Here is an 18,284-nt window from a genome sequence, read left to right as displayed (position 1 = left end):
TCATGCTTGCTTTATCATAGATACACAGTAAATAAATGTCATGCCACAGTACGAAATGGCTAGACAGGCTGCACCAAACTGCCAGTCTAGCCATGCAATAACACGTATCATGTTAAGTGTTATTACATGGCTAGATTGGCATTTTGGTGTAGCCAGCATAGCCATTTCTTACTGTAGGATGACATTATTTCAAACATGTCATTCCACAGTTAGAAAAGGCTAGACTGTCAGCACCAAAATGCCAGTCTGGCCACGTAATAACACTTATCATGTGTGATAAGTGTTATTACATGGCTAGACTGGACTGCATTCCTGCAGCCAGTCTGGTTACTCTTCATGCCTCTGGACTGGCATTTTTTAGGGGACATCATGGTTAAAGCAAACATGATATCATGTTTGCTTTAACATTGATGTTCAGTAACAAATTCACCCACTCCAATGCATCCCCATAGCAGAAGTCTGCTCGCCACAGCAAGTGGGTGTCTCACTTGGGGGTGTGCATGAAGGAGAAGCCCCCAAATCAGCTATGAGCCTTTATTTTGGGAGACAAGGAGGAGGATATTGGAAGGTCGAATTTTGAAGAGCGTGATATGAAAGCACTGGTTCATGCCTGTTTTCATTTAATTGTTAAGAGGATTATAGGCAGCCCCAGAGGACGAGGGTTATTTGGCAAGGGTGAATTGTTTGTTTAAGGCCTTGCTCGTGGTGTGGTTCTTCTTATGCATTTAGGCTTTCTGCATTGATCCTGGGGCCAGGTTCGAGTAACATCAAAATGGCGGATGTAGATTGCAGGCCAGATGGGATGTGCTTGACGATCAAAAGGAGCAAGATGGATCAGTGGAGCAAAGGAGTGGTAGATCATTTGAACAAGTCAGGCGAACAAGCAAGGTGGAATGGGCATATGCCCTCCAGGCCGGCAGATGTTGTCCTTGGGCCGTTTAGTAAGGAATCAGTATAAAAGAGAAAAGCACTATAGTTTCTGCCTCCATCAGTCTTAGCTGCTGTGATTGAAGCACTCCTGCACTCAGGCTTGATGGCTGCATCAGTGTTGCTATTCTGCCCAGGTGGCCCTCATGTTTTGGAGGCCTCATAGTGATATGAGTATGAGGAAGAGTCCAGGCAGGCGCCAGAGTTCAGCGCATGTTTAGGAGTCAGCAACTGCATGTGTAAGTACTGGGACATTGTGAAAACATATTGTGTGTTGCATGATCGAGAGACGCTGTACAATTGAGTTTATTGGCACGAAGAGATAAAAAATCATGCAGAGAGCTTTGTTTGAGAATGTTTCGGAAACTGCTGCTTAAATAGCTGAAGTGAAAACAGGTGTGGGCTCATCCCTCGGTAACCACCAGGGATCACCACAGCTGGGGGATAGGTTTCTAGGCTTAGTTTCTTCTAGGGTGAGTGTGTGTACATGTGCATGGTCGAGACGTGCAATAGGCGGCAAGCATAAAACAAGCATTGGCAATGCAACCAGTTTGGACTTTTGTGTAGGCATGGGAAAGGCATTTGCCAGGCACTACCATAGTGGTATGATTGAAAGCAGAAGGTGAAAAATCGTGCCAGTACCTGGACTTATAATAGCACTGCCGAATACCTAAACACAAGCCAAAACTGTGGTTTTGCCAATGCTTGTTTTAACAGGACTTCACTGAAGACCACACATTGTGCTTATAAATGGAGCGGTTGAAGGTAGACTTGTTAAGACATGTTTATTACACCACATGTTTATTACACCAGTAGTGCATTTAAAACTCCAATTAAGTCATTAACCTCCAGAAGACGGCTTTGAAAAAACACTGGCAGGCACATTGAACACACAGTTTAATGGTAAGGCATGAATAAAGCGAGCTCAAAGAGTTCCGATGAGGAGGTGTTTTGGGCGGGCAGAGGCATGAACTGGGTGGGAATGACCATAGGAATTAGCATGGCCATGGGCAATCAATGGGTGGTCAAATAACCAAACAGCACCTACAAGCTTTGTGTCCCTCCTCATATGCCATTTCTGCCTGGCTGTACTCTAATGCAATAGTTTTGGCTAATAGGTGGCACTTAAATGCCACCTAATAGCCAGGGACATAATTTCACCAAAATGCCTGGGGTAGCGGAAGTGACATTACACGACCCTTGACTTCTGATGACATGACAGGAAGTGATGTCATTTGACCCCACCCTGAAGTGACATCACCAGAAGCAATGGAACACAACCTTTCACCCCTTGACAAAACAGGAAGTGGCATCACATAGCATTGACCTTAAGTACACAACGATAAATATGGATACGATATAACTGTAATGTGATATACATTTCATACAAGAATGAATCACCATATGTATCGTTAATACCAGTATGTATAGGCCCATATTACCAGATGACTGTGAATGCAAGCACACGTACAAGGCCAAATGATAATGATGTGTCATTATATAGCACTTACTCTCAAGCGTGTTATATAGAACAAATATACCTGCAATATACCCCAACCTGTGTTGGTACTCATTTATAGACCTCAGAAGGATGAAAGGCTAAATTGGCCTTGCCGGGATTCAAACCTGTAACTTGCAGATCACACACACATCGCAGCAGCGAGCGCTCAACCCACTGAGCTATATTACCAGCTATAGCTATCTTACCAGTTATAGTAAAATGAGCACTTACATGTCTGAATGTTCTCAAAGTCAGAAAGCAAATTACACTCTGTAGTGGATACTAATAAACTGGTAACTAGTTCATCAGCACGTCTGGTGCAAAGTTGACCACATGTCAAGCCTGCATGGATCTACTTTTCAGGCTACAGAGGTTGGCAAAATACATACCACTGGGAGGGTTCATAACTGTAATAAATAATTTAGAGTATTGCCGGGAAAGCAGAGCACTCACACGGCATCCCGTACTCTGGGCACTTGTTACCTCATATGTGCAAACAAACATCCTGAACAGCATGCCAGGGAGATAGGAAAGATAGGCATGTTACAGCAAAGCATTCATTGTAATTGTGGCACAGTGAAATAAAGGCCACTTGATGAGCTATTGTGAAACATTTTAACACTGTACACAAGCTTTTAGGCACAAGGATTTTGTCAAGTGACCGAGGACACCAAAATGGAATGTTTTGTGATGATCTTAACAGAGACAGCAGCAGAATAAAACACGCTATAACTACAACTTACGAAAAGCAAACTACATTTAGTTTGTATTGTAAATTTGAAGTGTTTAAAAACAGACTAAATCACTGACTATTTGTTATTCTTCTTCGTTCTTATTTAGGGTCACTTCTTAAAGTGTTAACTTGTGGAACCCCTTGGTTTCTTTAAGAGGCCTGACCAAGTAAGCCAGCCACATGTTGCTGGCCACTGCCTGTTGGGGGTTCGTCCTTTGCCCCATGCGTGCCCGTAAGCCCCCAACCTGAAAGGACCACACGTGACACACGTCCTTTCAGTTCGGGCTTCCCGGTCGCTCTGCCGCGGCCGCGAACGCCCCGTTTATTTATGCAGCACGCGGCGCCGTGCAACATCACGCCGCTGCGTGCGCGTCCCATCACGGGGCAGCGCCACACTCCTCCTTTTTCGGGAGGACACACAACTGCTTTATTATAATACACTGCAAACCACACAACCAAATAACAACACTTCACGCCCAAGCCCCTTTAATGTCAACCACCCGGATCCCCTCATTCCGGTTGACCAGCCAAATGTCCCAGCGCGTATTCACTGAGGTAAGCGGGTTTCCCTCACCCAGCCCTCTGGGGGTACCTCCCGCTTACCTCCGACACGGGAAGTCCTTCCACAGACGTCCCCCGGACGGGGGTCTCCAGTATGCCAGAGGGGGCTCCTCCATCCTCTGGCACCTCCGTTAAGTCAGGCTCCAACGGTGGTTCAGTTTGTGGATCACCCAGTTTCTTAAAGAAGCTGACGTCCGAGGCCGTCACCATGGATCCCTTTACGGCCACAACGTCCAATGGCTCCGGCTCATAGGGGAGCGAGAGCTTCCCATGGGGGTGTCGGTTGCGGATGAGGACTTCATCTCCCGGCTCAAGCCACTGGGGCCGGAGGCCCCTTCGCAAGTTCTCCTGTTCAATCCTCACCCGCAGGTCTGCCTCAACCTGTTGGTTGTCGATCACACCCAGCTCCTTCTCCCCGACCTCCGGTAACAGACCCCGGGGACATCGCTTGAACAGAGCCTCCGCCGGAGCTACCCCTGTGGAGGCATGTGGGGTGGTGCGGTACACCCTCAGGAATTGATAGAGGGCTCGTTGGAGTGGCTGCCCTTGTCCCTGAGCGATCCGGAATGTTTTATTGAGTGTCCACATCAGTCTCTCCGCATCTCCATTTGCTCGGGGCCACAGCGGGATACCTTCCTGTGCTGAACCCCGCAGCTCTCCATAAACTCAGAGAACCGCTCACTCTGGAATGGCTACCCGTTGTCCGAGCACAGGGTGTGGGGAAAACCATGGGCCGCAAATACCTTCTCCACGGCCACGACCATGTGCTCGAAAGCCACCGATTCGACAAACTCCACCTCCGGGTATCGTGAGTACTCGTCAACGATTACGAGGACGTGGGTGCCTACTGACATTTACCCAAAGTCCGCGTGGATGACCGCGTGCCTCGGGGCATCGCCTCGATGGCTGGCTCTCATTGTAGAGGAGAGGCCACCTGGCACCATACACAGGCCGCCACGAAGTCATCAACCCTTCTCTCCAGCTCCGGGAACCAAACCTTAAGCCGCAGCCTCGCCTTGGTCTTGGCGGCTCCCAGATGCCCATGGTGGGCCAAGGTGATCACCTCCTTAATCTTGGATTGGGGAACCACTATCCGGTCACCTCAGAGCAGCAGGCCCGATGCTGAGAAAGACTCGTCCTTGATCTTCCACAGTTGTTCGAGTCCTGTCTTGGCCTCCTGTGTCCGCCCCACCAGAGCTTCCAGTATGGACTTCCAGGAGCTGTGTTGCATCGAGTGCTTTAGGATCTGAAAACACTCATCCTCGGCCGCCGCAGCCTCCAGTTCCGACAGGGGCATCGCATTCGGCATGGCCGCCTCCACCACCATCCGAACATGATCGTCGGCCTCCTCCGCACAGGTGTCATACTCCTCTACCCCAGGCACTCCTGGATGTCGGGAGAGGTAGTCCGCTGCATTGTTGGCCCCTGGCCGATACACCAGGGTAACTCCATACTCGAGAAGAGCGAGCATCCACCTCTCGATCCTGGCCGGTGGCTTCGAAGATGACCCAGCCAGAATGGGAAGCAGGGGCTTCTGGTCTGTCACCACCGTCACTGGACGCCCCAAGACATAGAGTCAAAAATGTCTGCAGCCCCAAAGGACCGCCAGCGCCTCCCGCTCGATCTGGGAATATCTTTGCTCTGTTTCCGAGAGTGCTTTGCTGGCGTATGCCACGGGGCGGATGCTCCCGTCCCGGTCCACCTGAGTCAATACAGCACCCAGGCCAAACGGACTAGCGTCCACAATGATCTCCGATGCCAGCGCTGGGTTGAAGAACGCCATGGTGTCCTCTGCTGTCAAGGCGCTCTTAATGTTATCAAAGGCCGACTGCTCAAGTGCACCCGAGTGCCAGGCCGAATCCTTCTTCGTCAATGCCCGCAGTGGTTCGGACCTTGAGGCGAGATTTTGGATGAAGTGCCCACAGTAGGTCACCATTCCAAGGAAGCTCCTTACGTCAGACACCGACTCGGGGGGCTGCACCTTCTTAATGTCTTGGACTTTCCTTCGATCCGGCGACACCCACCCTCCTTGAACACAAACCCGAAGAATTCAGTGGAGGGGCGCAGGAACTCACATTTGTCCCTATGAAGGGTGAGGCCTAGCGACTGCAGTCTCTCAAAGATCTTTCCAAGCTTCCTCAGATGGTCTACCTCGGTCCTTGCGAACACCAAAATGTCATCGCTGTTGTTAAGGACACCCTCCAGATCTGGGAGGGCGCCCCTGATAATGTTCTGAAAAACTTCTGCAGATGATGACACCCCAAAGCTCAGCCTCTTGTACCTGTATAGTCTGCGGTGGGTAGTGAATGTGGTTATATACCGGGACTCAGGGTGGAGGACAACCTGATGATATCCTGCTTGGAGATCCAGTTTGGAGAAGAAACGAGCCCCTTGTACTTCGGCAATAATGTCATCGATGGTGGGGGTGAGATTTCGCTCCCTCTTAATGGCCTTGTTGGGCAGCCTCATGCCTACAAAGATCCGGACAGAGTCAGGTTGTTTGGGTTTTCTAGCCACAACAATTGGGGACACACAAGGGGTCGGGCCCTCGACCTTCTCGATAATGTCAAGACTCACCAGGTTGTCCAGCTCCTTGTCAACCTGCTCCCTCAGATGAAATGGTACCCTGCGGTGTTTTAGGGTGATGGGCTGCACAGAGTCATCGATGTGCAGCTGAACCGGGTCACCGGTCATCTTTCCAATGCCGTTGAAGAGGGCGGCATACTTATCGAGTAGATCATTGATGTCCTCAAGGTACACCGAGTATGCGAAGCTGACAATTCCGAGAGCCTCGGCGGCGGCACAGCTCAGCAGAGTGTTATTGCTCACAGGCATCACATAGAACCGAGCCTTGATCCGCGAGCCCTCATGCTCCACACTTGCCACGAAGGCACCGTCCAGCGGTATTGGTTCCAGTCCTCCAAAAGCAAATATGCGTGCTCTCGGCGTGACCAGGTTTGGGGGCGAGTTAAGGGCGTCATAGTGTCCCCTGGCCATTACGTTGACCGAGGCCCCCGTGTCCACAAGCACTGGGACTGGTGAGTAGTTAACCTCCACCACACACCTCGGCTGCCTCCTGCTCTTCCCCTTCAGGACTCCCACACTAGAAACAAAGAAGAGGTTCTCTTCCTTCTCTTCATCTGCCTCGTCCACCTGGGCATCCTCTTCGCCCTGGTCCACCTGGGCCACATTTGGCGGTCGGTTCTGGCGCGGAGTCCACGTCCGAGCCGGGCCTCTCAGCACCATCACGGGCAGGGCTGTCTTGCACACCCTCGAAAAATGGTCAGGCAGTCCGCACCTACCACATGTTCTTCCCGCCGCCGGACACTCTGTTGGGTGAGGGAGATCGTAACCACACTTCTGGCACGATTCCCCCACTCTTCCTGCTCTTTCACAGGGTCCCCCACCAGGCCTTCTCACTCCTCTGCTGCCCCGCCATACGGCACACACCTCCTCCGACTTTATCGACCGGGACCCCGCCTCCATCTTGCTTGCCCGAGCCTCTGCCACCTCATGGCACCGGCCCAGATCCAGTATGCGGGGTAGAGTGATACCCGGCTCCCTCATGACCTGCCTCCTGAGTTTGCCGGAGGAGCACGCCTGGAACAACATCGTGCACATCATGTCTTCCGCGTCCCCCCACGCACAGCCCAGGGAGAGGCGGCGCAGGCGACCATAAAAGGTATCCAGAGTCTCATCTTCCTTTTGCTTGGCCGACAGCATGACAAATCTTTCATAGTCCACGTTGGCGAGGGGCAGAACGTGTGCAAGGAGTGCCACCTTGGCCGCGTCGTAAGAGGCATCCGCAGGTGTGAGCGACTCAAAAATCTCCTGGACCGCAGGCCCCGCCGAGTACAGCATAGTAGCCACCCTGCTGTCATTGTCCGTCACCTGAGCAGCCCTGAAATACATATCAAGGCGGCCAATCCACCTCCTCCACCGGGGCCCCATGCTGGATGGTGGGCCCGACGCGTCAAATTCGGGGATGGGCTGCAGGGAAGCCTGGGCTGGAGGGGCTTGTGCCTGAGCCATGATAGGAAGTCCTTGCTGAGCAATTGGCTGTACCGCTGGTGGCCCCTGGGGCACAGGAGCTTGACCACCTACTGGCCCTTGAGGGGGCAGCTGTAGAGCCGCCACTGGTTGTTGCACTGGAAGCAAGCGGGGCTGCAAGGCCTGCTGATGAGCTGCCACCTGACCACCATCCTGGGGAAGCTGTGCGGCTGCCGCGGCTCCACCGTCCAGATCTTCAATGTCACTCATGGGCTTGAGCGCACAGGCACCCCCACCTTGTGTCCTGAGGCCGCAACTCAGCCACCCACCACCACCTCACAGCCTGACCACCCCCCTCAGGCAAAGCCACAGTCCCACCTGGGGGAGAGGTGGCGGTGTCTTGTCCCCCAGCTCACCTGGGACAGCTTTCAGCAACAAGAAAAAGAGAAGAGAGGAAAACGCCAACATGAAGATGCCCACTGCAGCAGTCCTTCCTGATGATGAAGGGGGCAAAGAAGAAGCCACAGCGTCCTGATGATGAAGGGAACGAAGAAGCACCGTGTCTCCACCTTGCAGCAACCCACAGGGGTGTAGGCGTTCCAAAAATTAAGCTAAAACTGTGGAGTGGACTAAGCAGGCCCAGCCAGGTTAGCCCTTGCCCTAGATTTCACTCGACGTAAGAGTCCCAAATCTGGCGTAAAATCCACAAACCAGGCATGGGCGTGCAGGTTTGTCTGCCTGCAAGCAGAATATCCAAAAATTAGACCTGGATCGCCTTCACCCTCCAAACCGGAGCCTGGTGAAGTTTCACGGCCTCAGAGACAAAATGGCCGCCAGCCGCGTGTGCGATCCGCAGCCACGGCGTGAAACGAAAAGTCCGATCATTCCGTTTCAGGAAAAAATTCGGAATGCCTTCACCGCCGGGGCCGGGCATCCGCTATCACTCGTCACCACTGTTGGGGGTTCGTCCTTTGCCCCATGCGTGCCCGTAAACCCCCAACCTGAAAGGACCACACGCGACACACGTCCTTTCAGTTCGGTCTTCCCGGTCGCTCTGCCGCGGCCGGGAACGCCCTGTTTATTTATGCAGCATGCGGCGACGTGCAACGTCACGCCGCCGCGTGCGCGTCCCATCACGGGGAAGCGCCACACTGCCCAGGGCCTTCCATTTAAAAAAAAACAAACAGAAGATTTTATTTTTTTTAATTTATTTTTTTAGAGCTAGCAAAGAAGACCACAGGGGAGACCTCAGGGGCGACCCCCAAAATAGCGTCCCTGCTAATAGCACAAACTAAAAACTGGGGAGCAAGCTGCACAAGGTTGTCAACTCTGCAGACAGCAGTGCAAATACATGCGCACATGACCCTACCTTCCCTCCCAAAACTTACTTTATACATGAGAGCAGGAGCTGCGCATGTCTGATAGATGTGCGTGTGTACATGAGTGAAAGTATGTGAGAGAATGAAGGCGCAGCCGCATCCGGGTGAGCAGCTTTTAGCTTTATGGAAGACTGCGAAAAGGAGAGAGGGAAGTAAAGGCACACACAGAGAATGACAGAATGAACAGAAAGGAAGTGGGTTCAAGGACAAAGGACGAGGAGACATCAATACTGCAAACCTTTAAGCACATGATTGCGTCGAGGAGGTGGTATCAGAACGCGTTTAAAGCTTCTAGAAAGCACATCCTATTTTGGGGTAGACTGGCCTGTTAAGAAACCTGAAGACTTCCTGCTGCTGCCCAGGTAGCAGCAGAGTCAGACACATGTACGCCTCTGCCAGGCGCACAGAGGGACTGAGAATTCAGTGTTCCCTTTTGGCCAGTCTATGCTGGTGCCTGCGCTGGCAAAGTGCGGCGGTTTTAGCTGGAGTCATTGCCATAGAGTCCATGGGTCGATGGGGACAGGTGAGCCACTTATTGGAAGGAATGGGTCGGATGGATGGTACGTTATTCATCCTGAATTTGCAACAGCTGCAATTGAGCATGTTTTTCTTTTTCGTGGCTCTGTGCATCTGTTGGTCCAACGCTGTGATCAGAAACATTAACTCACTCCCTTCTTCAAATTAAAGTTACATTAATACATTCTCACCGTGAATATAAGATACATGGGCGCATTTCCTTGTTTAGTTCCGAGTACTGGCCATGCACAGGCAAGCATGTCCAGCAAAAGCTAGAAAACAAAGGTATCCTAATGAGATACAGATGCCAGCCGAAGGTGGCATTTCTTTTCAGAAATCTTAGTGAATATCACAACATCAGTGAAACTAAATGGATCGCTCTATTGTTGTTTTTGCTCCCTTATAAATGTCCGTGTTTTTCAATAGACATGCGGGGTTGCCGAGGGCTGAACATTTCTAGGGTCTGTTTACGTCTTTCTATGATGGTGTTGAAAGTGCTTCTTTAGAGATCTTAGCAGGAAGCCTGTTTTTGACTGGCCTGTTACAAGGTGCAGTTACGTGTCATGCAGTAGGGCTGCTTATTTGTTTTGCTTTATAGGGCAAGTTCTGGAAATGCAGGAATTTGTGCAAGCAGTACATTTACCCTGGGATTCAGATCTCTCCTACTGATGAAATAGCTGGAGACGGATCTGTCCAAAAGTAAAGTTAGCTTCAAATAATCGAATTGTGGGACATTTTCGATCATGATACACCTTCAGTCGAAGACTTCCTTCCACAACATTGTCTCTGCAGTCTGTCATATATGTATTATTTCACAGTTTGGTGTATCGTTGGTTGTCTCAGAGGTTTGACTTGGTAGAAAGCATATGGCCAAGACTCTCTACTGTGGTAACATTTAGGGCCCCGGTTCATGGAAATGTGCGCAGAAATCCCGCAAGTGCCGCACGACGAGAACAACACTGTTCGAGCCTGCGTGCAGATGAAAAAATATGCGTACCACGTATTCATGGAATTGTTTGCGCAAAGTAAACATATTTGCAAGTCGCAGCTGGAACAACCCTGACGCGCCCACACGCAAAGCATAAACAGCCAGATCAGCCACCTTTGCGTGCTCCCCCAGGTGCAAATACACGCACCCTACAAACAGTTTGTGGGGTCCACCGCAAGCAGGTCTGCATCTCGGGGACTCTGCGCAGGGTCCCCCATAACTGTTCCCGGCACCCCACCAACCTGCATAAGAAAACTTGGTCTAAACTCAGAAAATCTGCATGGGAACAATTCCTGCACCCCACTACACTGCTTATGCGCACCCCTAAGTAAGTTTGGAACCCCAGTTGCGTACACGCACCCCAAAATCAGACATGCAACCCTACCTCCATGTTGCTGATCCTATGCATAATTGTACTTACGCCTGCCTTCAGGTGGAGGATGGCATGAGGGACTTGCGTGGCCATTTCCTGGCCAAGAGGTTGCGCAATCGAATCTATGAATACGTCTCGTGCCATGCAATTGTGAGTGTGCGAGGGACTGCCTGCAGGCCGCCCCTCAGAACGCCCACTTTTTTGCATGTTCTTCCTCATTGTTGGTGTTCCGCCCCATTGCCAGCCACCTGCATAAGCCACGCCCACGCTCTGCGTAGAGTCTCTTGCAAGGCCCTCGACGGCTTGCAGTCCAGGGAAAATACCACGCATTCAATTCCATGAATCGACGAACGGTGATTTGTGCGCAGAATGGTACGCAAGTAGCCTATTTGCTATGCTATTCATTCCATGAATCAGGCCCTTAGTGGTTAACACCATTCTGAGCCGAGGACATCACGCAAAGAGTTATTGCAGACAAAACTAGTTACAGCACACACTCAGCGCTAGCGGACGCAGCACAAAGATCAACAGAAAACTCTTGTAGGATCACATGGGAGACAAATATACAGGCTACATTGTTAAAAGCCAAAATTGACATAGGCCTAGAAATGTAATCTGCTGCCATTGCCAAACTGTAAATTGTAATCAGGATATCTGGACTCAAATCCTGGCTTCGCCCGTTGCATAATTGTTTTCCTCGTTGTCATACCAATTTACCTGACTTTATTTCGTGTCAAACTGTTTTAGAAGTAGAGACTGAATTTAAAAATGTAAAAACAGTGGACCTGGTTTACAATCCCAGCTTGACCACATAAGTAAATTGTGCTATCCAGAGCAAATCTCCTTATCACTTTTTACCGCAAACTACTTATGAAATATTGGGATTGCATAAAACAGTAACCACTACACATGCAAGTTTAGTATAAATGCTCAAAAACAGATGCTTTCTGATCTGTCTTGTGTTTTGGGGTGGTGCAGCATAGAGACCCGCAGTACACCGTCCCTAATACTTTTGTCAGGCCAATAAAGGCCAGAAAAGTATATCTTTTTTAACACATATTGATGTTTTGAGTCTTACTAGTCTAGTAGGCAACATCAAAAGTTATTAAAAAATAGTGGGAAAGAGAGGGGGTGGTCCCTTGAAACTGCTTTCTTCTACTGGAATCTTATTGACTAAGTACAGGCCTGAACACCAATATAATGATTTACTTTAAATACCACATACTTGCAAGAGCATGGTGGGTAACTGCTGTATTAATATATAGACATTGCCAATGTTGACCTTTGCAAAGGTGGCTGGATGCATGGGAACATTTGGCCACCGGAATTTATGACGTAGTAGTGAGGTCACATATGCGTCACATGATACTGGTCACGGGAACCATCAATATATTCCTCTGCATGTCCATCGAAGGTGGTGAGCTGAGCATCTTCTGGGTTTCTTCTGTTCTCTTGATGTTTCTCAAAAAATAGAATCCCATGTTAAAAACGCACTAGATTGTTATTTTCTATGTGTTATACTTCTTAAGTACTTTTGAATATTTACCACATCATTTCAAACTGATTTGAGTCCACTGCAGCATGGGCCACTCTGTTGAACTTGGTCCAGGCTAAAAGTTGCCAGCCCTCCTATGTGAACAAGTGTTTTGCCCATTGAGGGCATTGGGGACATTTTGGAGCTTGACAAGAGGGAGGGGCAGCGTAATGTTGTTCGATCATGAAGATGGGAGTCCAGTGAAAGGGAGGCAGGTGCTGGCAATGGTGAAAACAAAGGTGGTGAGGTTGGGTTTGGAACGGGTGCAGTTTGGCACACATTCCTTCCACAATGGAGCAGCCTCAGAAGAGGACAGGCTGGACAAAATGGGACTAGATATGAAGGACTTGGACAAGTGGAAGTCGCACAGATTTAGAAGTTATGTTGAGGAGTTGGGGTAGGATGCGTGAGTTGTGCCTGCTTACGGTGTGTTTTCTGCCCACTTCAGTGCCATTGAACCTGATAGAAATTTTGATTTTTTGACATTTCATTGTGAAATGTGCCAGACACCACGCAGATGTGAGGACTTTTGAAGCACAGCTGGGAAAGGCTTACATCGTGGTAGAACTGGTATGGTCAGGAATAAGAGGAATGCGGTGGGGACAGTTGCTACTGTGAGGAGCCAGGAATGAGACTCTGACACAGAGGACTCATAGATTTGGCAATAAACATTTATTCACAATCAAAAGGGTTGGGGAAATTCCTTACTATCCCTATCCTGGGAGGTATTTCCCTGCCTCAACCAAAAAAAGAAGGCGCCTGTCCATTGTCAAGATGTCCAAAGTGAAAATAAATAGATCCTGTGTCAGAAAATCCTATTCTGGCCAACAAACTCTAATAATTTGATCTAAGGTCCAAGGGATATTCTCTCTGGATCTCAAGCTGCACACATGTTCCAATTTAACGAAAAGATATAACTCCAACCAGCCGTACAAATAAGGGGTGTATTGTCCTCTTTTGCTCCCTAAAAATAGTCAAATAGTCGCAAAAAATAAAAATAGGGAGTAAAAATACTCCCAATAAAAAATAGGAATCAGGCACGTAGAACATTGTGCCACTGGCTTCACCCACACAGCTCCATTGAATATGTTTGGACTCATAGTGCACATAGAAAAACATGAAGAGAAGTAAACATGTATCTTTTAATGTGCATAAATATCCAGGTGCAAAAAAAAAAATATTGCAGAAAGCTTTCTGTTTTCCAGTTAAAGCATATTTTTATTTGCTTATAAAATACTCCCATTGGGAATTGAAATTACATTTTTAGTCCCATAAAAATCATTTTACTCTTAACTTTAAAAAATAGGGAGTAAAATACTCCCAGTTTCAAATCTTATCTCAAGCGCTGACTCCAACCAAAAAGTTCCAAGTGGACAATGTTCACAGGGCCAGAGAATGGCTCCCTTCCCAGGTGACTGTTACCAATATGCAAGTTTCTTTAAGCCCAAGAGGATGTCTTCTACCTCTTGGCACACACGCAGTTCTCTGGGAAATAGTTCCTTTGCCCGAGTTCCTTTTTGCAGGTAAGTTCAAAACAAAGAATCACGTTTCAAAAAGTTCAAGAACTTAGAGCAAGTTACTTCCTAAGGATTTTCCTGTAATTTAACATACACTTGATTTGGCATGGTATACTCTGCTGTCAGGACTTCTTTATGGTGTTTTACACACTTACCTTTACCTGGTATACTCTCCTGCCAGGACTTTCAGACCCTAACTTTATTACACTTTTCTTCACCTTGTGTACTCTCCTGTCAGGACGTTCATATCATAACTCTATTAATATTGTCTTCACCTGGTGTACTCTCCTGCCAGGACTTTCATATCATGCATTTATCGCTTGTCTCTTTTACCCATGAAACAATACCAGCCCAATGTTGGCTTATAATTTCTTGAATGGTTCTCTCCTTCATATATAGGGATTTTACTCCTCTACAAGTTTGTTCACCTTTACTCAGTTTTCTCTTTATGTCCCTTTAAGATACAGGTCCAACAATCCGTTTGTGAAATAACATATGGGTCTTTAAGCTTCTTCACTCACTCGTGGTATAGCTTTTATGTTTATTAGCTTCTTCACATGTTCACTACTTTAAAGTAGCGCACACTTTCAAGCAACTCGGTAACCCTCTCTGCTTCCCTGGGCTTAGCGGTTTCTCTGAGTGTCTCTCACACCTCTCTGCTTCTGTTTTCTTCGGATTGTAGGCTCAGCATGCAACCTGTCATCTGCTGGGCCTCTGCCTCGCCGGTCTTTGGCTTCTGCTGCCTTTCCATCTCAGGCAGTGCATCCTCTGCACTCCAGTTCCTTCTTCTGCTGGGTGAATTAGCTTTGGCAGTGTTTCCCACTGTGGCTTCTCCACCAAGGTTCCAGCCGTTGCTCGTGCAGGTAACTGCACAGCTCAGCCTCTGCAGCTCTCCTTCATTGTTGTCGGCTGTGTGGCGTTTAAATCTCCCTCTCTGATTAAAGAGTTTCCAAAGACATGACCACAGCGTAGGCTTCCCATCCATAGGGATCTTTACTGTTCTTTGCCTCCTCCTCGTCTCAGTAGTTGATAGATCATTCTTTATTTGTTGTTTAGGAAGCTGGTATAAGATTCTTTCAGGTGTAATCATTACTGCTTCCTGCCTCTTCTTCATCTCAGTAATGAATGTATTGCTCTGGTTATCATGTTGGGGAATATTAATACTGGATTCAGTACATGCATGAGGATGAGTGGTGAAATAAGCCATTAAGGCCTGAGAAATTGAAGAAACATCCCTAAAGGGAAATAGGGGATATGTGTCTTTCCACAAAGATATCACATCTCTCCCCTGAGGGTCACCTCTCCCCAGGTGGACCTCCCTCATATAGCCACCCCCAGGGTCAGGATCAGGTAGCAGCTGCCATCCCCTGGCCACATCGGGAGGGGCTACCCCAGGGAACAAAGAGATAATACCATCATATTCATCACACTGCCTATGGTGTTTGACTTGGGGGCTTCACGGAAGACAGAGAATTTTATGATGATACACGTTTGAGACAGCAATTCGATGCAACATGACCAGGCTCGAAATCATAAAGAGGACATAGAAAGAATTTGAGGTCATTCACATTTTTTGGCCATGGACAAGGATCACGTGGACCCAGTTGCTTCTGAGGAGAGTCAGGGGGGCTAAGAAGCTAGCATCCATCGACAAGTCTAGAAAGGAGATCAACTGAGAGATGTCAGGATGTGTATGGCCACAGTCATAGGGCTGGTCGGACAAGAGGTGATTACGTTTGAAAAGCTGGTATACTTCCGGAAAGATAAGGTACACCTGTTCTTTTTTGACACTGACATTTATCTGATGAACCTGATGGATGTTGTGGAAGGCTTCCTGAAGGACTGATGAAGTGGGGACAGCGTGACACCATCTGGGGAGGGTTCCACTGAATGTTGGAACAGAAACTTAGAGAGCATAGAAAATAAAGATATGTTTGTTAAGAAAGTCTGTGTTTAAAAGGTTGAAAGGAGGAAAGCTGGGTTTGTTTAAGCAAAAAGAGAAAAGGAAATAATATTACTTGATCCTAGAGTGTGCAGGTACGCTGGAGAAAGTAAGGAGAGAAAGAAAGGAGACTAGAAATAAAGGATAAAAAGACAAAGAAAACTACAGAAACCCAGCAGGGGAGACAAAAAGATCAAGGGTTCAAGAAAAGGCATACGAAGACAGTTGATTTACAACAAATTATATGTTATAAGGGCAATAAAAAAGTGGTTAATGTAAATTGTAAAACAGACCTGACATCAATAAAAGCGCCATTCATCTTCTAAATTAAAAGTCATGGATTTTTTGGGGTAGAGCCGTTCCCCAATAAAGGGGACCACGTAGGCGGAGAGGATCAGATCCTGCCCACTGGGATATTGTGTGTGTGGCGGGGGTGGGAGGGAGGTGGTGGAGGGATTGAGAAGCATGAGGGCACATGAAGCTGGACTGCAGGGATTTGTGTGACAAATCGTCGTCACAATCATAAGGGCGCACAAGGGAGCGAGTAGCCTTCTTTTCAGCGGTGACTCTGGCAGCAATGGCCCACCCACCCTGCCAGGATTCAAAAATACGGGATGGGAGATTAAGGTTCAATAAAGAAAAAACGGGCTTGATACAAAGCAGGGTCCAGAGTTGTTAAAATGTATGCTTCATGTAATGGATGGTTGGTTTGTCGCTAAGGCAGTTATCGCAACAGACACTTAAAGAGCATTGAAAATAAAGATATTGTTTGGAAAACTGGAACTAAAAAGATGAAAAGAGGACAACTGGCTTTGTTTAAGGAAAACGTTTAAGGAAAACGAGAAAATGAAATAACAGTACTTTGTCATTGAGCGGGCATGCTCGATGGGGAAAGTCAGGAGAGGAAGAAAGGAGACTAGAAATAAAGCACAAAAAGTCAAATAAACTACAAGGCTAGGCGGAAACCTGCAGGGTAGGCAACTAGTTCAAGGAAAGGCGTAAGAAAAAGAGGGAGGGGAGAAAGTAGAATTGAAACACATTTTGCGTGATAAGGAGAAAAATAAAAATGCCTAGTGTCAATTGAACAAGAGACCTGCCTTGAATAAAGCAGTCTTTCAACTAAATTGAAAGTCAGAGAGTTTAATATGAGGCAAGAACCCCACAATGGGTGGTGGGGCAGTGGGAAAGCACTGTGCTTTTCTCAGCCGTCAACAGAGGTAATTCAGCCTGATGCTGGCTGACCAGAATACTGCAGAGATGGCACCCCTACAGCCTCCTATGTGTGACAGGGCACAAGGTTTGGCGAACCATACAGAGACGCCTGCGGGTCCACTGTCTCTGCAGGCACAAGAAGGTGCTGAAGAGGGACGTCCCATAGGAGGCATCAGGGGCACTTCAAACAGACAGACCTGGCAAGCACAGAACAGTATATGGCAGGGCTGTGAGCCCACCTTCCCCGAAGCCCACCATGGGCCAGGGCAGAGGAAGAAAGCAGGGATGGAGGAGACAAAAGACACTGCTTGCGTTACTTCCTGTTTCCATGCTCCAAAATGGACGACCCCTGGAGCTGAGAGGAGAAAAATGACGGGCAGATTCGGCTCCTGTTTTAAACAGGTGTTTGGCCATAGATGTTCTCACTAGAGGGGCTCTAAGATTTTCGAAAAATGTAGAAACACTTGGTGTGTCACCCTACGTTGTTAAGGGTGATATAGACGTAGGTCTCTTGGGAAATATTCCAAAATGTCGCCTCCAGAACTCTGACTGCTGAAAATTCTGATTTTTTTCGGACCCCCCCTTACACCACATGGGGGTATGGGATATAATACAAGTACGGGGGGGCTGCGGAGGGTCTCCCCCCGCATATCTATGTGTTGTAAAGGGGATTGGGGAAAAATAACAAGTTGCCATTTTCGGCCGTCAGACTTCTGGGGGTCACAGTAATCACATAGCTCCGTCTCTTGCTACCGTTGCCTAGAGATACTGCATCTCAGCCACACCTCGGCGATGCTGTGCAGGTGTAAAGCAGAAAGATGCGCCTGGAGCTGCTGCTGGGTCTCTGGCTCAGAGGACAGCTGCCTATCATGTCAGGGTCAGTGCTGCACTGGCCTTGTGTGCAGGACCAGTCTGGGGTGGTGTAGGGAGCTAAACTGTGATTGCAGGCAGATGTGGGTGGCTACCACCTCATAGAACAAATAATATTTCTTTTTTTTTTTCTCAACAGAATGGGGCTTACATTTTTAACAATAACAAACATCATCTGATATTTCTAAATGTTGTCTTAATCACTGTTACTGACAAAGACTTATTACAATTTTACTTTTGT

This window comes from Ambystoma mexicanum, chromosome 10 (assembly GCF_040938575.1).
Source record: "Ambystoma mexicanum isolate Mex_15411 chromosome 10, UKY_AmexF1_1, whole genome shotgun sequence".
In the NCBI taxonomy this organism is placed as follows: Eukaryota; Metazoa; Chordata; class Amphibia; order Caudata; family Ambystomatidae; genus Ambystoma; species Ambystoma mexicanum.
Note: the sequence above shows the minus strand (reverse complement) of the source record.